This window comes from Eupeodes corollae, chromosome 2, assembly GCF_945859685.1.
Source record: "Eupeodes corollae chromosome 2, idEupCoro1.1, whole genome shotgun sequence".
Classification (NCBI taxonomy): domain Eukaryota; kingdom Metazoa; phylum Arthropoda; class Insecta; order Diptera; family Syrphidae; genus Eupeodes; species Eupeodes corollae.
The window spans coordinates 891,699-917,441 of NC_079148.1; the positions used below are offsets into that span (position 1 = coordinate 891,699).

The following is a 25,743-nucleotide window of genomic DNA, read 5'->3' on the forward strand; positions in this document are numbered from 1 at the left end:
AATGAAAATTATAGTAAATAATAATTAGTTCAAACAATATTTCTGTATTAATATTTGAAGTTTGAATAGCTCTTAAAAAAAAACCGATATAAGAATCAACTGTATTGGAATCACTTATCATGTGACATTTAAAAACAATTTTTGTCAACATCTAGATGATTATGTCAGCCATCGTAAGTGAAAACTCAATACTACACTAATGCTAGTCGACAGAAATTTTTGACAGTTTATTGATTACACAACGGCCTTTAGATAGCCTGGTGGTATAGCAAAAGTTACTAAACAAAGGTCATCTGTCAACTGTCGAATTAATTATTAATAAAAACAATGCTGCCAATTCAAGATTCTGGAACTTGTCATCCAGCGCACTTTACCATCAATTTATTGCTAAAAAAATTTGTTGAAGACTTTATTTCTTGAAGTAGTTCTGCTAAATTGTCTTTTCGATCCTGCATGTGACTTTACGTATCGTGAATGAAGTCATTGGGGTATGTTGTTAATTCATTGGCTTATACTGACAAACAAGCTTTTCTTTAAACATTGGATTTCAATATTTAAGCCATACTGATCAAAAAATACCATTAAGTTATCTACCAGACTATAATAACACAAAATTATTTCCATCAATATTTCTGTCTTGTATATAAATATTTGAAGTTATCAAACTCTTGAAAAACAACCGATGTAAAATATCATCGCGTTGGCATCACTTATGAAGTGTCATTTAAGAATAATTTCTTCAAAATCTAGATGATTATGTCAGCCAGCGTATCCAATGAAACAAAATATCTTTCATCTGTCAAATTTATTAAGTGGAAAATAGGCTGAACTAACACTGATAATAGTGGACAGAAATTTTTTACAGTTTATTGATTATACAACCGCCTTTGGGTATACCTGGTGGAAGAGCAAGTTACTAAACAAAACTCATCTGTCAACTGTCAAATTAATTATTAATAAAAACAGTGTTGCCAATTCGCTCTACGAAGAACTCATAACACACCTAGGCATATAATGTCACGCCTAATAAATTCGACATTTGAGTTTTAATATAGTATGGATAAATTTAGACATCAAGTTTTGGCTCTTGATGATGATACTCGATCATTTCTAGTGGTCCACAGAACACCTTCCTATCCTTCACTGTATCATTTGTCAGGCTTAATGCTTTCCTATAAACACAACCGATACATCTCAATTAAACACCAGCGTGCATCTATATCTTAATGGGCGTTTTCAGCGTTTTGAAATTTAATATCGGTTGACAACGAACGAAAAACGAAACATCATAATAAAATCATATTATCATAATACACCTCGAATTATAAAATAAATTACTTGTTTTTGTTTCAGGGACGAGCGCAAACAACGCGACGAAGCAAAATTAAATTTACATCTTAAACCAGACCATCGTCATATATTGTATGAGATGCGGGTGGGCGTATTTTGTTTTATAAACAATAAACATAGATAGTTTGTTGTATCTATAGAAGTTACCCTTATCTATCTACATGTGACTATAGAGTAGATGCGTTTAACATTCTCAAGAAAATTAGGTTGAAAATGTGAAGACATACAAAAGAAAAATAACAAGATGCAGATGCAGAATCATGAGAACTTAGCAGAATAACCTGTGTTTTGTGTGCCTAGAAAATATGAACGCAGCAAGATCCGTAGAGTTACGTATATGAACGAACTTTGTGTAAAACCAGAATAATTATAAAATATTGTGTACCTACTTTGCATACACCACACCACGGCACAGCACATAATACAAGACTCAAGACACAACTCAGATGGCGAACATGCATCATATTAAATAATATTATATGTACCTATGTATGAAACTTAATATTCATGTGTTTTTGAAAATTGTTTTGTATAGTTACCTAGAACCTTAGACAACAAGACTGTACGAGACTTTACGAGAGGACTATAAGAGTATAAAATGAAAATTTGATAAATACCTAGCCATTGTTGCAAAGTTTTGTAAAGCACAACGAATTAGCTTAGAAGACAGTGCGAATAGACCGCTTAGCATAATTTAGAAATTAATTATTAAAAACACACCCTTTTAAGCTCCCATCTCCCATCTTGCATCATACGGATGGGGATCGGGTTCTGGATCGTATGTGGAATCTATAGAAGAATGGCTGATGCCTTCCATAGACCAAATATGAGGATTTATATAATATGCGGAGGGTATGAAGTATACTATAGAGGTATTATAATATGAAGATTATTATTGATGCTCTATGAGCATCATTCAAAGCAAAAGCATTTTATTCTCCATTTTCTCATCTGTAAACCATATACACAATATACTATACAGCTGTGGCCAAAATAATAGGGACAGTTCTTAATTTCACTGCTTTTAACTCGATGCACATATGAACTACAGGGTTTTTCAACAGGGACGCTACAAATGTAGAGCGACAGGAATAGAAAATGACGCTATATACATATTTCTGAGCACATTTCTCTTCAAGAAAGTTTGCAATTTCATGATGGAAAGATATACGAGCTAACAACGACGTGAAATCATTAAAATTTACTACCGAAATCGCTGTGACGTCGTTGTGTTGAATTTTGCGAAAAGATCTTGGCTTACATCCCTATAAGATTAAATTGACGCAAGAACTGAAGCCGCTTAACCACCAGAAGCGTCGTAAGTTCGTGAATTGGGCTAAGCAACAACTTGAAAATGATTCGGATTTTCATTGAAAAATCATCTTTAGCGATGAAGCTCATTACTGGTTGGCTGGATTCGTTAATAAACAAAATATGCGGTATTGTTCAGGCAGCAATCCACACGTACTTCATGAGTCATTATGCATCCCGAAAAAAATATGGTTTGGTGTGGTTTAAGGGCCGTACTTCTTTCGTGATGATCAAAACTGGCACGTGAATGGGGATCGCTAGCGTTCAATGATAACCGAATATTTTTGGCTGATATGATGATATGGACTTGGAGGATATGTGGTTCCAATAGGATGTCACAATCAGTTTATTGAAAACCAAGTTTTGAGAACGTGTTATCTCACGAAATGGTGCAGTCGCTTGGCCGCCTCCGTCGTGGGATTTGTCACCGATAGACTATTTAATGTGCGGCTACGTCAAGTCTATGGTCTATGCCAACAAGCCAGCGACAATTTATAAACTGTGTACGAATATCGTACATGAAATTGCAGCAGTATTGTTAGATTTATACTTGAAAATCGTCGAAAATTGGGTTCAGCGTCTGGACTTCTGCAAGCGTGCCCGTGAAAGCCATGCAAAAGAAATTAAGTTCCATACATAATGGCATCGAATGTACTTTTACAGCATTTAAAGAATTTCATTGATATCCAAAACCGTTTTTGATTTATTTAAAAAAATACTTTTTTAGCGCTCTTATTGAAAATCCCGATATATCACACATGAAATATTGAAATATATTTCGAACTCTAGTTTTTGATATTTGACATCACAATGGTGTCGATCCGGCCTTCTGTTCACGCCCTTAATTTGGTTCAAATTGGAAATAAGAAGTTTTAAATGATTTGTGGTAGGCTTTTTTTCCAAGACAAGCAAGTTTCGTGACCAATCCAATTTGTACGACCTTTTTTATCAACAAATAATTTAGAAAAAAATGTTTCATAATTTTTTGTCTAAATTTTGGAATTTGCCTAACGAAAAAAACATAAATTGTTGCTTTTAGTTGAAAATAGCGGATAACGCAATAAGACTCTGACCGTTCCTAGACCCTTCGTTGCCAAAAACAGATTTTTCGAAAGTAATTATTATTGTTAATAAAGTTTAAAATGTGACTAAAACATATCTTAGAGTTCTTATTATCTTCTCTATGTTTCTTTCTGTAAGAAATTAAAATTATTAAATTATGCTTTTTCGTTGGGCTCTTGAGGGGTCCGTTCCCTTTAAAATATCTTTAATAATTTTTAGCATTGCATAATTAAGAGTGAGAACATATAAACTAAAAATATTCAAAATGACTCAAAAAGACAGAGCATTTTAAATAAGAGAATCTTAAACTAATCTATTTATTCCATCAAAAATCTGTAGCAAGATTATGACCCACAAATAAGCTGTCAAAGACATTAAAAAGTCTTCATTATGGAAAAAAATTAGTATATGTCAACATGCTATAGAATGTTGCCTTAAAAAATGTGCCCCTTTAAGTGTTTTTTTAAGCAAGACAACGATTGCAAGTATTCTCAAATGTTAAGGAAGCTCTTATTTCAAAACAAACAAAACTTTTGTTTTTGAGTGGTGTTTTCAATAAATGGACCGGAATCTTATTGCGAACCGTTCAATTTATCAAAAGATTAAAAAGAGTAGACATAAGCCTTCTAATAAAACCAAGGATTGGAGAATGGTCACTGAAATGTGGTACAGAACTCCTCAGCGGCTCTCTGGAAAATAGAATTAAATTAAAATAAGAATTTTTCAACTACATCATTATCTAATATCGGGTTTTCTTAAATAGAGACTTGACAACTTCGAATTCATGAACACATCCATTCACTAATCATTTAAATGTCAATGTCAATTTATTCATTTAACTCAACATTAACAAAATATGGTGAAGTACAATGTCTTCATCAGCAACGCACGTCTTAAAATTATAGAAAATTTCTACCGAAATTCAGAGTCGGTGGCCGCAACTTGAAGAACGTTAATTTAAATGTTCGGTTCTAGTTCTAGCCCAAGTAGACAAAATTCAGTTGAAAATATCGTTGCAAAAATTTAAACTGCGTTCTCGAGAATTAGACATTACTCTGATCACATTATGACGTATTTTGCGTAAGAATCTCTTTGGTTTACACTCATACAAGCTAATTCAAAAATTAAAGTTAACGGACCATTTGAAGTGAAATACGTTGTCGAAATAAGCACAATTAATTGGCAACTTCTTTCGAAGTTTAAATCAATTTTTTCTGTTTTTTCTTCCGTCTTTTATTAAGCCTGCAATGGACTGCAAACATTCTTTTTAAAATCACAAGTTTAGAAACATTAATAAAATATTAAACATTAGAATTAAATGTTTTAAGGACATAGTTACCAAAAACCTAGTTTTGTTCCTATTATTCTGGCCATAGCTGTAAGTATCTTACTTACCTAGATAATAGTATATACATTTATACTATACGAGTACATATATTATATTTTGTATATATCAAGATGAATGTTTATTATAATCAAAATGTTTTGTCTGCCATCAGTAGGACGTTCATATATGTACTGTACATAAATACATATACGATATATTCGTATATTTTTTCTTGTTGGTCTTTTATAGTAATTTCGGAAGATGGAAAGATGGATGGTGTATATCGAATTGAGATACATCATTCTCTGGGAAAAATAATATGCCAGACTGTCTTTCAATCTGTCGGATATCTCTCTTGATATTCAATTTGAATAAAAAAAACAGCATATAAATATGTATGAAAGTATACTATACATATATATATTATATATATATATGTATAAGTGGGTACCATATCATATTGTATTTATAATAAGTAATGAGAAATTGAAGGTTCATTTAAGTAGAACCAATTAAAGTTCGCAATAATTGGAATTTTATTTAAACAGATGAGATTTTAATGCAATTGTTCAGAATTTGACTTTAAAAAGCTTTCAGGTTGCGGTACATTTTGGTACAATCGAACCAAAGGTTTTAGCCACAAAATTGCAGATCAATTCTCCCCAAAATTTGCAACGAGTTTGACTTTGTGGAAATTTGAATTTTATGGATTTTCTTAAAGAAGGATTATCTTAAAGTCCACACAAAAAAGTAGTAAGAGATTACCTTTAACGAATTCCACTGGTCGAAAAGGTTTTGTTCCTGGCAATCAAATGATGACTTAATTCAAAAGTGATTTCAAAATCATTCTATAACGTCTAGTTTTAATTTCTTAAAATTCGAATAAAAACACACATATAAAAGTTTTTTTGAGGATATATAACATGAAATAGTTTTTCTTTTCAATAAAATTAGTAATGGTTTTTTAAATCCATTATCCAAATTTTCAGTTTTCTGATTAAATTTATATAACTTCTTATATTTCACGTGCTTTATATAAATCTTGAAGAAATGCTAAACCATCTATTTTGAACACAAAAGGGCAAAATGGTTTCAAAGTAAATCTTGTTTGTGTAACGACTTCTTCGTCTAATCATTACGTTTTAGACATAGAAGTGCTTTTTTGAATACTTCGTGAAATATTTTGAATTTTAATGAAACTTATTATTTATTCTAAAACAATTTTTAAATTTTGATGACCTTGTGGTTTACTATTTGAGTCATCGAAATAAATAGAGTTGTTCATGATCTTTCAACTTTCATTTTGAAAAATGAAAAGAGCAAATTTTTGAGATTTAGAATATTGAGTATTTTTAGTTCTTATAAATAATCAGCTGAACCCTGCGCCGTTACTCGTATGCCTTATTTAACAACAAATTTGGTAAGTTAGCCAATTTTTAAAGATAGACATACATAAATATTATGCTTTCCGGAAACTTGTTTATAACTATTAAAGAGGAACAATTCCGTCAAAATATAAATCCCCGATTTTGAAACATTATTTTTTCGTTCTGTTCGTATAAGTTTAAGCGTGATGTTATAAAGCATATGGCCTTCCTCAATAAATGAGCTATCTAACAATGAAAGAATTTTTCAAATCGGACATGTAGTTCCTAAGATAAGCGCGTTAAAACAAACAAACAAACAAGAAGACAAACATACAAACAAACAAACATACTCTTCAGCTTTATAATATAAATGTATTTATCATTAAAAAATTAAATGAAAAAAGAAGATGGGATATATCATACACTGCAAACTCCTACTTTGTGCCTTACAAATACAAAACATTGTCGTTTAAGGAAATTCAAATAGTATGGAATGAAAAATTTTAAGCTTATACTGTTTTCTGTCGAAATGCTATGGAAGTTAAAACAATTAGTTGTATTTTTTGTAGGTTTACAATTTTTATAAAAATTGGATTTTCCATAAAGAATACTCAAAATTAGCAATAATATTTTATGTAAGAAAGTCAATGTCTCAAGACATTTGAGTCGAATATTTTTAAAAAATTTAAGAAGAGTTTAATTTTAAGATTTTCAATAAAACTTTTGATTCGATTTTATTTTTAAACGACACCAAATACTAAAAACGTTATTTTTCATTGCATTCTGAAGAGAATTTCAACTTTTGTTCCTACAATTTTACATTTTTTTCAGTATTTTTGGTTTATACAAAAACTGTGAATTGATTGTTTATAGTTTACTCTAATTTACAATTTGTAACATAAAATTCAATCAAAAATCCTTTCTGCCATTTTGAAACAATCGTTATTGACGCTACGTTTATATTAGCATTAGCGTGATGTTATATAGCTTGTATATAATATATTCATTAATAAATGGATTGTTTAACACTGACCAAATTTTTCAAATCGGACGGATAGTTCCTGAGATCAGCGCGTTCAAACAAACAAGCTAGCAAACATGCTCTTCACCTTTATAATATTAGTAAAGATTAATCAATGAAAAATTATATGACCCACACTTCCAATATGTGTCTTAAAAATAATACACATTGTCATTTATGGAAACTCAAAAGTTACGGAATGAACTATTTTAAGCTGATGGTAGTTTTTGTGGAAATACATACTCAGGAAGTTAAACAAATTAAGTGTGTTTTTTTTTGTAGATTTATATTTTATTAATAAAAAACTGTCAAATCGATTCTTCCACAAAAAATACCAAAAATTGGCAACAATATTTTTTGTACGATGAAAAATTGTTTGAAGTCAATAAAGTCTTTTACGTTCTCAAGACATTCGAGTCGAATTTTTTTAAAGAATTTTTAAGTAGAATTTTGTATTAAGGTCTTAAAATTTCAATTCGTTTTTTTAAAATCAAACCAAACGCCAAAAACATTATTTTTTATTTCATAAATATTGTTGGAATATATTTTCGTAAAATATTAAATATTAAAATATTTGACTCTGATTTCTGTAGGACGGCACAATTTATTGAAGTCGATAACGTGATTAGTTTGTGAAACATTGGAAGTTAACTGATTTGTTTTTTTTATTTTATAAAATGCTGAGTTTTTTTGCACATTTTAATGTTATCTCCACAAAAAAGTTTATTGGGAGCCAATAAACTTCTTCAGATATTAGTGACTAAAAACGATGTCTCCAAAAACCATTTGTTTCAATTCTAGGAAACTTAAAACGTCTAGAAATATCAGAATTCTCAATTTGAAAATTGGAACAATTACAAAATGTCTAATGAAAAATGAATGAATTAAAAAAGCATCAATGATAAGAGAATTTGTAAAAAAGCAACAAAAAAACATAGAAGTCAAGGACTAAAAAAAATACAATTTTTTTCCCTTTAAGGACGAAAAATAAGAACTTGTCTAAAATTCGATACCTACACAAAATCAATCAAAATTCAACTATCTACATACTTAATTTATCATAACCAATAACCATGACACCCTAAGTAGATATACGACCACACGATCCGGTGTGCTGTTTCCTTCCTTAATTTTAATTTTACCTTTACCCATACACACACAGGACATCCTTCAAATTTTATTAAAAAACAAAAACTTTTATTGTCAAATCAACTTAAACCAAACCAACAACAACAAAAAAAAATCAATATATCAAAAGGGAAATTATAATAATAAAAAAAGAAAAAAACGTCACCATAAGGGATATTATACACAATGCCTTGACCCCTAAGGCGAAACTTCTCTATATTATACATCTTTCCCTTTTTTTAGTTTATAACTTTGTAGCTCTTTGCATCGCATCATAAGGAAAGGTTTGTCTCTTCTGTGGATAGGAGAACAAAAGTGATACGACAAAGGTTATTTTTTATCAATCTGTGATAAACTTTAAAACAAAAAAGGGTTCATTTTAAATTAATTACCATAATAATGTCCTTGTATATCTACCTTCCTTTATATATACACAACACATACATAGATACTTACACAACAACAAACTAAAAAACCTACCCTGATATCTCATAAATCATCCCCTCCGATGAACAGCCAAGTCGAGTCGAGTTGAGCTGGCAGCTTGTTGCTGTGGGTAACTAAAACTTGTGCGAATGTTGCTATACCCATACGAACGCACAAAAATATGTGATGTACAAATGTATTACATCTACATCCGGTTCCTGATTGAAAATAAAAGTTTTTATATAACTTTTAGATCAAATCTAAAATATGCACCGGGGCTAATTGCAAATATTTGTCAAAAAAAAGATGATGAAAATGTTGAAAATTTTTGAAAAACCCTTTTATAGGAAGTTACGAAACTAAACACCGAAAAGCCACAAAAAATACTTCCGTTTACCTCATAATGTGTTTATTTTTGGAAAATTTCCATAAAATCCAATTAAATGCTAATTTACTCAGTTGACTGGAAGAATAACAGAGGGATAAGAGTTATATCACAGGAACAATACCAAACGTATAATATCCTTCATACATGAATTGAATACGGTAAGGGCTGTGCTTCCTGCTATCACTCCAAATACGCATATATCCATTATCCATGCTGCTAAGTCCTGTTCTGATGAATGCCAAGCTTTTTCCACTGACCCGATCCCAATGCCAATCCCAATCCCAAACTCAATCCCAATTCTCATGACAACCCCTAGCGCTCGATTCAGAGTCAGAGTCGTAGTAGGAGTAAAAGCAGGAGCTTGAGACCGATCCCGACAACGACTACGACTACGACGACGTAGCGGAAGCAATATAAAATTGACATTAAAAATGAATACTTCCAAGAGACTTCACTAAAAGTTTTCAAGCATTTTTTATTTCTTTTTTTTTATATATTTTATTTTTATTTTTTTGGGGGTGGGGAGGGTTTGAGCTTGAGCTTGAGAGATGGGTGGGCCAGCAATGAATTTTTTAACAAAAGGTCGTGGGAGTTTTTTTTTATAGATATGTTTAGGTATAAGCGTACAAGGATAGTGGTTCCTTTAGCTTTATGTCCTTTTGTAGAAGATAGATTAAGTATATAGTTGGTTCCTTTTTTCTTTATTATATTTATGCATAATGTCAGCAGGGATCAGGAAAACGGAAAGCTTCTATGACATTTTTTATGGACTACTAAGTAGTTTTGAGTTGGAAACATTTGAACAGATACTGGGAGGTTTATAATGCTGGTGGTAAGAATATCTCATTAGACATTGGTGATTCATGTTCCTAAAGAATGAATGAAAAAACAAACAGAAAACAAAACAAAGGAAGGTAGAGAGAGGTCCTGATGACAACTCGACGTATGTATATACTCAACAAAAAAACGTAATTATTTATTCGAAGTAGTTATAAGAAATTATATATCAAGCTGGGAAATTTAAATGTGATTGTTTTTTTTTGTTTTTCTAGCAGAAATACAAAAAGAAAAGTCGTTAACAGGGTCTTTTAGGGATGTTAAGCTTGTATATATTTTTGTGGGAAGTTGTTTGTTTTATGGGTAATGATTTCTCATGAATGTCAAGAAGATTCGACGAAAGAAGATATCATCATTTTATACTTTTGGAAGTTTTGCATTGGCATATAAGCGTGTGGTTTTTGTGGTGTTTTATCTTTTTTTTAATTATCAATAAGTTATATATTTAAATTTTATTTCTTGATTAAAATCATCGAAAAAGGAGGAGATTGGTTTGGTTTGCTTGGAATTAGAGTCCACATAATAAAGATTATATTGGATTTCTGAAATTTCTTCGGAATTTTACAAGATTTTCAGTAAATATTGGTAAGGATTCATTTTTATTACTTTCTTCTTTATACCTATGAATTACTTACAACTGTTATATACAATTTGGTTGCGGACTTGGTTTATTCTCGAATCAAACTTGTGTAAGTCCCAAGTTCTGTAAAAGTTTTCATATGTTTTCATGACCTTTATGGTCTGATTTTCAAAATTAAGGAAGAACATCCACGTAATTAGTGTTTTTTTTGTTGAAAATTTTGACGTTCCTCGACGTTTCAATGTCCTTTAAATCTAAGTTAATTTGTGTGCAGTTAGAGCTTTAGAACAAATGCGGTGGGTGTTTCTTTCCTATAACAAAAAAGTGAAACATTTGTTTTTTTTTTAATAAAAAGCCCAGACTCAATTGCATTCTTGATACCTACTATTATTATGCCACGACACAGTTTGAGCATTAGGGAAGAAAGAGAGGATTTGAAGGAGGTGTCGGTGAACATTAGTTTTAAATTCCTGTAATTATTGCAATGACTGGGAAAGACATTCACCTAGTGCGGCCAAAGAACGAATCTCTGTACTTGACAGTACGACCTAAGGGTATACTGATTAACATTCCTGGAATTTTTTGTGACATCGCGTATGTGACCCTTCCACAGGAGGTGGTTTTAGATACACATACCGAGAATTTTAAGGTTTTCAGTCCCCGTGATTCAAGTGCCACTCACGAACTGTTAACGCATTGAAAAATTGTTTTTAAATATGAATATGTACCCAAACAAAATTTCTAAAGGGAATGCCAATTTTCTATGGAGCGTTCACCAAGAGTGTAAAATGAGTATCATCATTTTCAAAATCGTTAAAAGGTAAGCTAAGATATTTAAACTTGAAACTTTACCAGTATTTAAAAAAGAATTTCTGTTTTCCTTCAAAATAACTGTTTCTATCTTGGAAGAAACAAAAGGTAATAATTGCATTATGTATTGAAAGGTATTTGTGAAGGCTTTATAATATAAGCTTCATTATTCTTTTCCAGAGTCCAGGTCTCGAGATATTTGGATTTTAGTTCTTTTAAAACGTAATTTTTTTAGCTGCTTCTTGTAGACAAATATCTTTGAAAAATCAATGCTGACATATGCTGTTTTTGGAATCAACATACATCAATTTTTAAAACCTTTAAATTATCCAAATATGAATTGTTGAGGGGAATAATTAAGCTTTTGTTTGAAAGATAACAAAAATAACTATTATTTGATATTGGAACTGTGTACCTCGCAAGATATAAAAAGTTATTTTGGCAGAAAACAAAAATGCTCTTTTTACTACTACTCACTTCAAGTTCACAATCGAAGCTTTTCTGTGAACAATTTTGAATATTTTTCCACTTTTATTACAATTTAACACCCAAGAAACTGGGAAGACTTGCAGGCTTCCAGATATTGGTAGGCCTTTATTTGATGGTTGATCTTTAATATTTTTGCAGTCAATATTAAATTGGGCTGTTTCTTAATTGCAGCGATACCTTTTACAAAAGACATATTCTCTGTCATGTTTATAGTTAGGTTTCAAGTTATTGTTTTAAAATGGGGCCAAGTTTTCTATGAATAACATAAATTGGAGTTAAGTTTAGCAAATACAAAATCACGATGGTAGGTTTTTAGAGTATTTTGAAATCCGTTGCGGAGTCAGACAGTGCCGTATTCTGTCGCCAATATTGTTTTTGTTGGTGATAAGCGATTTATTGCGCGCAGCTTTGTTAGGTAGTGGAGGGATCCAACGGACTTTGACATCCTATTTAAAGCAATTGAATCACGCGGACGATGTTTGCTTACTCTCTCATAGGATCATGGATCTCCATCGAGATGGAGGAGAGAGACAACAAATGTGGAGAGAGAAGCAGAAGTCGTTTAGCTGAAAATTAATTCCGGCAAAACAAAAATGATCAGCCTAGGAACCCGATCATCCTTTTAAATAAATACTTTCTTGCAACCGGTGGAAAAACTGGAGAGCTTTCAATACCTTGGAAGTATCGAAGGCGGAACCGAACAAAAGAGACATTTCTAGGAATAACTCTATCAGCTTAAGAACAAAGCTACGGCTCCGTCGCACAAATGTCGAATCTGTTCTTCTAAATGGGTGTTGCACTTGGGAGGTTACTTTAACCATTAAAAGAAAGCTGCAAACCCTCGTGAAGAGATGTCTTCGTTACAGAATATCATAGAACAACAGGTCAGGAACCTATAGACTCTATTATACGAAGGCGAATGTTGCAATGGATTAGACATACGCTTCGGATGATTAACGACTGCATTGCAAGCCAAGCAATGCAGTCAGTCGAGTAGGAATCAGCGTCACTAGGCAAGAGTTGAAGGCAGCTGAAACACATCTCCGGAAACCGCACACTATGGCTCGTAGGCGTAGTACTATGCCCCTTAAGTAAGTAAAGTAAATACAAAATCAGCACTTATAAATATGCTCCAATATGTTAATGTTAACAATTTAACATTTTTAGAAAATCCAATTGACAGTGGTTTCAACAAAAACTATAAAAAATATTACTTAAGTTATGCAATGTTTTGAATATTTGGACAGAAAACAGCTTAAACTTCATTTTTTCATTGTATGGTTAGGTTAGTTAAGTTAGGTTGAAGTGGCTGTGTATGATGGAGTAAGAAACACTTAATTCAGTAGTTTTGTACACATTGTGTTACCACATGAATTTCGAGGCGTTTTTTTGAGCTCAATGAAATCAATTTAAGTCGCTTACGAAACTTGCAAGGCTAATTATGTTACTATATTTGAGATCGTTAGTGAAGAATTCTACTAGGAGGCCTTACGTTTTTGAGCTAAGGCAGGATATTTGCAAAGGAGGGTAAAGAACTGTCAGGCATATTCTGCTATTCATCGAGGGAATTTTACTTGAATTTTTACTAATTACTATTCTGCTATTCATTCGATTGAATCTGTGTATGTCTTTAACGTCGGTAATACTGCGCAGTATTCTTCTATTTACGTGAAAGAATTCGTTTTATATAATTCAGATCAGCATATGAAATGCAGCGGATGTTTCATTTGACGTCTGGTTTGCTAATTGTTGTTAAAAAAATGTAAGTTAAAACTAATTTATTGCTCAATTAAGAATATTTGTTTTATAAATAAAAGATGATTAACATTTTTAGGGGAAGAATGACACTTTCTAACATTTCTCCGAAGCTCTCTGTTTGAGGATTCTCTTATTCCTCTGTTGACAATTGGAATAAAAAGTCCAATATTGACCATTTCCAAAAATTACACAAACTAAACAATTGGATTAATTTTCGTATTAATCAAAACAATTTATTCAACATTCTCAAGATTGTCACATTAACAGCTGTTTACGTGAATATCAAATTGGTTTGGGATAATGTAGTTCACCCGATGGATAGCAGAATGCAAAGGCAGTGTGAACGGGAATCGAATATACAATCCACGTGAACAGGAGAATAGGGCTATGTTTTCTTCTTCCTCGTCCTTACAGCTTCTGCAAATGTCATTTGAGAATACGCCTAACCGCGTGGCATGCTTTCATAATTAAACAATGATAGTTTAGAAAACGTCGATTTTCAACAAATTAATTTAACTGTCAGAACGTTCGAGTCTATGCAAACCAAGTATTAAAGAATCAAGTAACCAATTTTAATAAAAAATCGAATCTTTTGACATATCAAATGAAATTAAAGAAAGGTATTTCCATTATTTGTTCACCATTTATTTTAAACATTTTTGTATTGCATCTATTTAAAATTATCATCGCTTAAAGAAGTTGCAATCGATTTCTTAACAAAAGCTTCTAATAAACCAATATACATACATCTTTAACTTCGTCTACCACAATACAGGGAGCTGTTAAAAATACACTCCTGCTAATTTTACACAGTTCACTTTCCGGTCAATAATAATTCCTCCTATATGCATATTTCCATCACCACCGTAAATATTAACTCCTTAAACCAATTTCATAATTAAAGTGAAATGTGTCTTAAGGAAAACCAAGCAAAACAAAATATGAATGTGTCAATCTAAATTTAAGATTTAATATGCAGCATGACGTCAATTATCTGAAATGCCAATTATGCGATATGTCAATCATATCTTTACCAGAAAAAAAAACTTCCAAGGAAAAGTAAGAACGAACGAAGAAAAATCTAAAAGACTACATAATTTAATTTACACGTGGCAAATGAAAGGTACATTATTATAGACGATGAGATTTAGATCAAGTCGGAAAAACAGTGAGAGTGAGTAAGAGGTGGTGGTAAAAAAGTTCATAATATGATTGAAGGGAGAAGGAGAATAAATTTTAAACTTTTTGCTTTTCTATGAATAATTGGAGCCAGGTTTATAATTTATGTTTTGTACCTTTGTAAAGTTTTTATTATTCGTGTTTTTGTTTTTATGTTTATGTTCTTTGCAGGTATTGAGACTTCTTAAAGTAATGAGAGTAATGAAATTCAAGTCCATCATCGATAGGAAATTTTGTTTTATGTTTAAGAAGATTAAATAATTGATTTTTAGCAACTTATTAAGGACTTACAAAAATTCTGTAAAATGTCGTTTAGTGTCCAAAAAATGCTAAAATTTATTAAGAAAAAAACATAATAAACTTTCTACCTAAATTATGTTAATTAATAATATTGTAATTAAAATAAATCAATACATAGGTGGCACAACAGCTCGTAGGGACTTACATCTCCCAACCTATAGTTTTGATTCCGAATTGTTTTTTTAAGAAAGAACCTTTCATGACAAGATTATTACTTTTGGAAAATTTGTCAATTCTTCGCAAGAAAATATAAGAACTTAAGGTGGCACAGGGATTACCTAAATTTATAATTGTTCATCAAAAAACATAATAATAAGATTTTCTAAATTTTAATTTAGACCTTTCAAAAACGTATGATTATGAAATTACAAATTCCTATTAGACATTAAGGGCGTTTTTTTGGTATTCCTTATGAAATGCAGTGAGAAATTGCCAGCAAAACGATCCACAGTAGCCAGATTTTTGTATTTAAAAATTGGTACAACTCAAAGAAGATCTGTTAGAATAATAATAAAAAAAACACACAAATGGAAGAAAATTTTGTGAAAATTAAAAGTTAAAATTAACTTTAGCAAAAAAAAACTAACTAAAACTAATAAAATGGACAATTTTTAAGAAGAAATGGTAAGAAAACATCTGGAAATTAAGATTCTATAAAACTAGTTCATTTAACAATTGCAGCTTTGACATAAAATAAATACTTCAAGAAGGGGATTTGTTCGTAGACTACTACATTAACATGTGGTGTTGAAGCTCGACTAAATTCTTTATATACCTGAATCGAGTTCAAATGAGCTTAATTCGACTCGATTTCGGTTGGGGATCGGAGTCGAGTCAAAATTTTTGAAGAAAAAAAAGATTTATTTAATCTAAACTAAGATAAACCTTTAGTGAAAACATTGAAAGACTTAATTATCTTTTCTACTCTTGCAAACTAAGCCCATTTTCATTAGCAAAACTAAATAATATGAACAGTAAGAGTTTGATTTGTTTCTCCAATGGAAAACACATGATTTCAAATGCACAACTACTCAACGAACACAGCCATCAAGATTCAAATGAAATATAATCGTGCCAATATTTGAGAACGAAATCACATAAGATCCTTTCGAGACTCGTATAAATGTCAAAAACCCATCCCTAGCAAGATTCTACTCTAACTTTTATCGGTAGTATTCATACTATGGATATTGTTTTTGTTTTTCGTGTAAGACCCTTCTATACTATGGATAGATTTTCCAACAAAACACGGATATTTTTGAGATCACTTTGATTTGTCAAAATTAAAAGTTCTGACTTTTAAGTCTTAGAATCCAGATTCTAGATTCATGGTTTTGAGAAAGATGTCAGTGTGGTCATTCGATCGTTTTTAATACCTTTTTTCGTCGTCCATGTCTTAAGAACCAGCAGAGTTATTACGTGCGTTTTGTTCGCATTTCATATATAGTAAAGTGAGAAATTCCCAACAAAACGATCCGCAGTGGCCAGATTTTTGCATTTAAAAATTGGAACAACTGAAAGACGATCTGTCAAAATAATAATAAAAAACTTCAAAAAGGGGGTTTGTTCGTAGACTACTACATTAACATGTGGTGTTGAAGCGAGCTTGAAGCTCGCCTCAATTCTTTATATACCTGCATCGAGCTGAGATTCATCTATTCTAAACTGAGATAAACCTTTTTTGGAAACATAACAAAACATAAATCTCTTTTCTATTGTTTTTTCTTGCAAAATAAGCCCAGATCACATAAGATCCATTCGAGGCTCGTATAAATGTCAAAAACCTATCCATAGTGAGATTCTACTCTAACTTTTATCGGTATTCTCACTATGGATATTGTTTTTTGTTATTCGTGTAAAATCCTACTTTACTATGGATAGATTTCCCAACAAAACACGGGCATTGACTTTAAATATATTTTATTTTACAGATAGTAACATCAAAATATGGAAAAGGACTTTCAAAAATATCTAGCTTGTGTTTTGTTTACTATTTAAGTTTAAAAAAAGTCTAACATTTGGCACATTAAAGAACAACTGTATGAAAATGAGGATATCGCTTTTGATGATGATGATGGATTTTTTTAAAACGTGTACAAATTGTTAAAAATTGTTTTTTTACTCGAATTACTTGGGAACGAATAAAGGTATTCACTTGAAAATGATATTATTTTGTAAAAAACTATTATTATTAAAATTTAAAAAAAATGTCAAAAACTTTCAATTGACAATTTTTAGCGTCCCGAATATCTCGACAAAAAAAAACAGCTCAAACTTCAAGTATACTGATAGTATATTTTTTGAAGTTCCTTAAATGACAATGTGGCTTATTGAAAAATGTTCAACACAATGTTTGGGTCTGTGTTCTTGATATGATTTTGTTGTGTTTTTTTATGACTTAATACTTATAAAAAAAATTTACCTCGAAGAGTTTGTTTTTATAACTTCAAGTTTAATATTATCAACTTAAGGGAAATCCTATTTTTAAAAGTTGTTTTTCTTTAAATACTTCAAAGCTTAATAGAAAATAAAAAAATATTTTTGAAAATAGTATGTAGACTTTCTGTTATAAGACTTCATGCGTAGTCTTCTATCATTCTTTTTTTCTAATTAATATCTTCGTGAAAATGCTCACTTTGCTCTTCCAAATAAGCACCAACATTGTCCTTAAATTTTTCAAAGTGAATGTGTAGCATACGAATTTTAAAGGATTGTTGACATCCCATTAGCAATTGTCAGCTCTGTTGTTGCCAAGAAAATTTTGTACTACATATTTAAAGCTATTCCAAGACCGCCGTTTTTGAGTATTGACTAGCTCTGAAAATACATTGCTGGCCATAACCTTCTTAACGTATTGGCCTGGGATAAAGTAGGACAGCAATTCATTAAATATTTTAATTATTCAGAATATTCTTCAGGAATCGAAGAGCTTTAACGAATTAATTCATAAGTCCAAATTTTATGTTAGAAGTATCAATACACTTTTAGTCTTCAAAATTTGGTCTGATTTTCAATTTGCAGCCTGTTATTTTTGTATTAAATTGAACATAATTCTCTTTGAAAACTTCCTCAAAGCGTATCCTTACTTTTAAAAATTGTATCAAAATAATTAAAGTTATTTCGGTACAACTAAACAAAAAATAAAAATAAAAATAAAGAGTTAACACAAAGCATTTGTGCCCAATCTTGTTAAATAAAATAAAAATTAGGTAAACATTTTTAAAATTTTCTACTTTAAGCAAAGTAGTGTGTTAATGGCTTTTCACACCAAGTCCAAAACCCGGTCTTCGCAAAATTATCTTTTTTGGCTGAAAACCTACATCGAAAACTCAAGTTTTCCATAAATTTTTGGTAAACCACAAGTTTTCTTAAACCACAAGTTTTATATAAAACCTCTCGAAAACTAGCAGCAATTCAAAGTTGAAATAAATAAACAAAACTTTCGAAACATTCAGCGCTCAAATTAATGTAAACAAAACAGCTGATGGCTGCTGTCAAAACAAATATTTCATTTTGAAATAGATTTGGTCGTGTTAAGTAATATTATTTATACAATTTCCTTACAAAATAAGAATTATTGCTTTTTTTTATTTACAGAATATGGAAGAGAAATAAAAGGAAACTTTGGGAGAGCTGCGTGGCAACAAAAACACGTCGAGAATAAATGCCCGGTTACAATTTGCGGCACTGGCGGTTCTTTTATGATCTTCCAAAGTTTCAAACGCTCTTTCTTAAGCGAGGAACCGGAATTAACTATGGCTACTGGCGTTACAACCCCAAGGACGAGTAAGACTTGCTCATAGTTCGTAATAACGTTTCCAAGGGATGCGTCTTCGAACTCGTTGCCACAAATATGTTCGACGTTTTCGCTTACTACCTGGAGAAAGACTTTTCGGTAACTCCCTTCAATTACAAGGGTTTGGGAGATATGAGAAAGGCAATAAGTTCATTTGTGGAGAAGAATAAGTATGAAAAAAATCTCTGGTGGAGGCTATGTCGCAGCGGACTAGGAAAATCTGCGCCAAAACATTCCACAATATGGGAATCGTTGTTCCACTAAATAAAACACCAACATTGGGCTATCGCCCCTTAATGGACAGCGATGCTTACATCAAGAAGATACTCAAACCTTTGGACAAGCCAGGCGAGTCCTCAAATGGAGAAACTAAAGAGATCGTCATGGAGAAATTCCAGCCCATCATAACAGCTTCAGTGATCGCTCTGGATGAGTGTGATTTTGGTACGAATCTGGAACTATAAGTTGTTCTGGCGATTCTGAAGGGACTTTTGCCAACAGAAGCAATAGTCATAAGCTCAGTACTTTGGATTGAATTTGTTGTGAAAGAAAAGAGAAAATGTTTTAAATAAAATCAATTTTCACTGTAACAGTTTTGTTTGTTGTTGGTTCTATGATAAATTTTCTAGACAATTAGCTTCTCTTTAGTAATTTGTTTGGACCGGTTGAAGTAAACAAAGAGGAAAGCTTCAGTCAAGCGAGCTTGTACTTCTTATTGGTTCAGGGCTTGAGCCCAATTCCACCCATATAATAAAAATAAAGGCTATAAGGTTTTAATTATAGCTATCATTGGTTTTCATCATTGAACATTTTTTTTCGACACCTTCAAGCGATTAGGAAAGTTAACTTTTTTGTTTTTGGTATTAAATTAAGGCAACTGTATAATTTTCTTTAACCTGGTTCTTAATTTTTCAGTAATGAATTGATTTTAATGAACAGCTTATTGTTGATGTCACATTTTGGAACAAAATCATTCCACTTAAGCCATTCCATTTTCTTTGTATTATCCTCTATCAGTTGTAATTGGAATGATCAACTCTAACCTCAATCAGGAAATTTGTTTAATGAAAGATATTTTTAATGAAATATTCAATGATGAAAACCATTCCAATGATAGCTATAACTGGCCTCTAAGTGCTTATTAGGGGAATTGCACCTCCAATAAATTGTTGTTCCCAATCTGAATCTTTATTCTACTCTTTTTTTTTTAAAAACATTAATCTATTGTCACCCTGTGATACAAATCAAAAAGAAATTTGTACAAAGGTATTGAACATAATAGTTAAATTAAAACTAACATCATCTAATTAGATGTACTAAAACTTTAAAGGCATACATAGGTATAAAATAAAAAAATGTGACATGAAAGTCTTAACAAGCCTATATCCAACAGTTGGAGAAAATGACTTAACTATTTTCTAGTAAGTATTTTGGGAACTTAATAAGAGAAAGGCACAATATGATTGTACCATATTCATATTACATCAAATTAAACTCAATTAAAAGAAGAAGTCTCATGAAAATGTTACTTCTTAATGTGGTTTTTTGAAAAACCCTAATGAATGCAACTAGTGGACTCTATAACTTCGATCATGAAAAAGTAACAAATTTAATACAAATTATAGTTATTAAAATATCATTAAGACAATAACTTCAGACTTTCGATATAATTATTATTATTTTTTTGAATGATCCCTAATCATGCATAAATAATGTACTAATTTATTCTTCCATGAGAAGCGAAATCAAAATAAAAGAGAAATTAATTTAAGTTTTCCCTAAAAGTAAAATTTTTATTTGACAAACAAATGTTTGACATTGATGCAATTTTGTTTGAAAAAAAAACATTAAACAGTTTCTGAATGTCTTTAAGAATATGTAATGTCCTAAAAGCTCATTAATTTATTTTATCTTCTTATAGCTATAATAATATAATAAAAAATATCAGCCTGACGTGGTGGTGGTTCAAGGATATTCTTTTATGACTTAAGATAGATAAAATATTTTTTTATGACAAGTTATAGTTTTGCGACATTTATCAGGGACAATATTGCAATACGAACACACACACGCACATTACATCCTCTAAAAACCATCTAGATTCTAGGGAACTTGAAACGGCCATAAATGCCAACATTTTCAATGTGTTCAAACCGATACCAATGGAAAGTTAATAATTTTTGGATAATAATACAATAATAAATGTATGTTATTAAAATTTCGGATAGAACTAATCTTTATGTCTTTATTAGTCTACAATTTGAATCTTTAAGTTCTGAGGTCAATAATGTAAACATGGACAAAGTTATCAGAGACTTAAATAAAACTCCGTGTATCCTTCAGTTTCATCAAAAATTCAAGGAAACTTAAGTATCAAACGAAACGAAACAGACTTTGAAAAAAAATCTTCCCTTATTTTCTTTTAGAATTTTCTTTAGAAAATTCTATTTAAACGGATATCATATCGGAAATTATGGTCAAAACTTTCGAGTAACCGAAGTTTATGCATTCAAAAAACAAATTCTCAAAGAAAGTCCTTACAAACTGTAACATACACAAACTTTTATCAGAAAAGTAATATAAAAGCCAACAAATATTTAAATGAAAATTACAAAAGTTCCTCACCCCGCCTATAGAAATAGAAACTCCATACATATAAGTTAATAAACAAAAGTTAAATTTTCTTTTTCCCTTTTTGTTAATACAATTGAATTCCTGAATACTCTTTTATGTACATAAATACATAGAAATATGAGCTAAGTGCTTATATCTCTTGCATGCCTATATGTGTAGTGTATATTAATCATAAGGCAAAAGATAATCACCATCAATAAATAATAAATTTATGTATTATTAAATGCCATATAAACCGCCAGGACACTCAAACTCAAACAATAGGCACACGTGATAGTGACGTAAAATCAAATTAAAGAATATTAAATGCACCAACCACCACCAATCGCAGGTTGTATATCTATGGAACTCTATCACATAACAGTATCTTGTCATTCAGAGTCCGTATTGCCATGCAAACTATACTCCAGCGCCAGCTCTACCGCCCCCAACCCTGTCCGAAGACCGACGACGACGTCGACAACGACGGTCTACCTTTACAAATGAGTTTCTACAACGAAAATAAAAAAAACAGAGGATGATGTTCATAATGAAATAAGTGCCTGCATTCCCTCACTACCTCATACGCCTACCTAAGCCATCGGGCCTTAAACAAGAACTTGAGAAAGTTGAGCTACACACATTTTATTATGTTCATATTTTCTTTTATTTTATTTTTGCTTATTCTTTTTTTGAAAAACATTAATTTTATATCGCTTTTTTATTTCCGTTTCCGTGAATGGTTTGCACGGTGCCCAACATACATGAATATTAAAAAAAGGGGGCGTCAAAAACGCACATATCTCAGTTTGGACGCTGCCGTACCATCGCCAGCGCCACTTCATTTGACGTGTCAGTCAGTCATCGTTCTAAACCCTCCCACTTACCATAAATTTATTTTATATCCAATATCCAATTTTTGTTGTTTTTGGCTGCTTTAGCGCTGCTTCTGCTGCTTTAACTGCTTTTATTGTTGCTAATGCTAAACTGCTTGATATACTGTTATTCCAACAAATCTTACAAGATATATGCACTGTAATCCTTTTTTTTAACCGTTTTTTGTTTTTAAATTTATTTTCTCGCAAATGCGATGTGAATTTTAGAACGACGACGCGTCGTCGAAAAGAATGTTCAAAAACTGGTTAGTTTTACTAAACACACACACTTCGTACTTAAAAAATCATAAATCAATGAGCGAACTCAAAAAATCACACGAAAAGAATGGCGCCCAACAAACGAACGTCCATCCAGATGAGTACATTAAAGGAGAACGCTCAACACAACAACGCCAACGGTTTTAAATCGCAAATCGCAGTTCGGGTATTATTTTTTTATTTTGGAGGAGCGAGAAGAAATTTTGTTGAATTTTCTTTTACCTTCAATTTAATATTTTTCCAAAGCCACGACAGGTATTCTTTATACGCACATAGATACTTTATATTTGTATAGATACTTTTATGTAGCAAGGGGCACGACAGGTAAATCCTGTCGAGTGGAGTGGATATATGTACCTTCAGTGGAACAGGTTTATGCGATGGCAAACGAACAACGACCACGAAGCCAACAACCGACCGAGGAGGACCGATCAATTGAATTTTCCATTCACCTGAGGAGAGACTGAGACTGAGACTTAGACTGGGACTTGAGACTGCTACTTGGTGTTTGGTGTTGTCTTGGTCGTTTATACTTTATTCATATATCTCTAAAGATAGTTTTTGTTTGAGTTTAGAGCGGTTTTGAGATTGGTAGCACTATACTACACGTTTTGATTGTGTACACTGTATATATACGGGGACCGGACCGCGCGTACGCACTACTAAAGCTCCACAGGACACAATGAATGAGGATGACGGCAGAGATGATGATGACACCAACTACACTCTATGCGGCATTAATTTGTATCCATATCCACTATGCCAGCAAACCAGCAATTTATAGAGACGGCGATGAGCGACGACGAGCGACGACGGTAGGGACGTTCAAGACCGAAAGAGAGGTCGTCGAGGAGCAATGCAAAACACAGAGAGTGATAGAGAGATAGAGAGAGTTTAAGGAGAGATGCTCCTTGTTAGGTATTTTCCTTAATAGAATACTCGGTACTCGGATCTGGAATCTAGGTTCTTCTTCCACTGGATTCACTCGTCACTCGTTTCCACTATGAATTTCGGCATATTCAGCCTATTCCACTGAACTAAAACTCTATAGCTACTATACCAACTACCAAATAACTAACTATATACCAGCTCAGCTTAGCTCAGGACCAATGGAGCTGGATTCTTTAATTATGCACTTGAAAATTTCAAATTTCAAACAAAAAATTCTTGAAATGGAACACTTGCGGAATCCAACACACTTCAAAAATAAATGCTTAAAGGTTATCTATGGTTCGGGAATTGTATCCAAATTATTATTGATGTTTAGGTCGATTAAAGAAATTCAAATTCGATTCGATTTTATTTTGATATGTGATTCGATTAAGGAAATTCGTTCTGATATTGATATTTGGGGGGGAAGAATTTTGTTTTGTATATTATAACAATTGACGTCTGTATATATAGAACACATATACAAGAGGACTTGCTGGTTAGAACGTAGAACGAACGAACTGATTTCGGGCACGGAGGAACACGAACTGGCTGGATAAATTGTTGCCTCTCCAAGTTTATCACCAAGTAAAGAATCCGATGAAATTTTCCGACGACACACAAAACCAATCCGATGAATTTTCCTACACCACCTTTACAGTACTTGTATGTCGTATGCTGTATGCTTTATGCTGCCCTTGGTGGTTGGTAAGGCGCGTGCCCGAGATGAGTCGAGCCGAGTCGAGCGGAGCGGAGCATACTTCTCTTCTCCCCCTCCTCCTACTACACGGAGATTTTCTTTCTGTTTTGAGAGTCTTTATTGTTTGATCATTCGCTTCGCGTACTTCCAGAGTTATTTTTAGGTTTTACACCAAACGATGGTACTACTCAAGACTCTGTGGAACTGAACTCCGTTGAAGCTGCTTTGGATTTGGATTTGGATGTGTGATGTGTCATGATGTGCGCTCTGCTCTGTGATGATGGTGCTCTGGCTATGGCTTTGGCTCTGGCTCTGACTATGGCTTCTCTACTATGAGTGGAATGCAATATTATATTGTTTTGGTTTTCTTTCTTTCTTAATTTCTTGTTGTGTGTCTGGTGTTCTCTAAGAGTTAAATAAGTCTTGTTTAGATAGACACTACAGCTGTGTTTAGGTAGGGAATTTTCTTTCTCTTAATGATAAAGGCGAAGAGCATATGAAAATTAAAAGAGATTTATTAACCGTCAATAAAGATTTGGCAAGTAAGGTCTATAGGGTAAGTTTGCATGCATGGTTCTCAGAGACGCATATAGTTTTGTTGCGTTCAAGACAAATGCTTAATCTCTTCTTTAAAATACAAATTAAAAAAAAAATTCTTTATTATTAACTTAACATAGGAACTTTTTGTAATCGTTCCGATTCGTCAAATTACAAATTTTGAAAAACCTCGACGTTTCAAGTTCCCTAGAATGCCTAAAACAAAAATTGATTTAGACCTGAATATCTGAGCAAACTTTCAAACTAATTGTATCATCTAAATAGTACAGTTTTTTAACATTTACTATTTTTTTTGAAAAACCCAACATCAACATTAGTTATTTCTAAAAAAGAGGCTGGGAAGCGACCCACACTGATAACTTCCAATCCTGTCTGTCGATTTGTCTTGCTTAAAAGTTTGTAGGTTTTCGTATTCTTACAAATTTTAAAATTACCAACAATATTTTTCATGTAAAGAAATAGTTTAGTTTGAAAATTTAGTTTGCTAGTTTAGTCGAAAACAAATTTTTACCAGTTTTAGATTTTTTATTAAAAACCGCACTGTTGGATTTTTATAAAAAAAACTATTGAATATCGAAAATGTGAAATAAAAAAGTTTGAAGATTTTTGAAAAGCTATTTAAGTCGAAAGTAAATGTTTACCAAGTTTAAGTATTACGT

At 31.8% G+C, this 25,743-nt stretch overlaps 1 protein-coding gene across 1 annotated transcript in view; it reads right to left on the minus strand.

Moving 5' to 3' along the window:
- LOC129946773 (irregular chiasm C-roughest protein) overlaps positions 1-24,644 on the minus strand; it is a 50,323-nt gene extending 25,679 nt beyond the window's left edge. The window contains exon 1 of the mRNA XM_056057090.1: positions 22,630-24,644. The gene's annotated coding sequence lies outside the window, so the exon portion shown is untranslated. The remainder of the gene's footprint in view (positions 1-22,629) is intronic.
- Between the last annotated feature and the right edge of the window lie 1,099 nt (positions 24,645-25,743).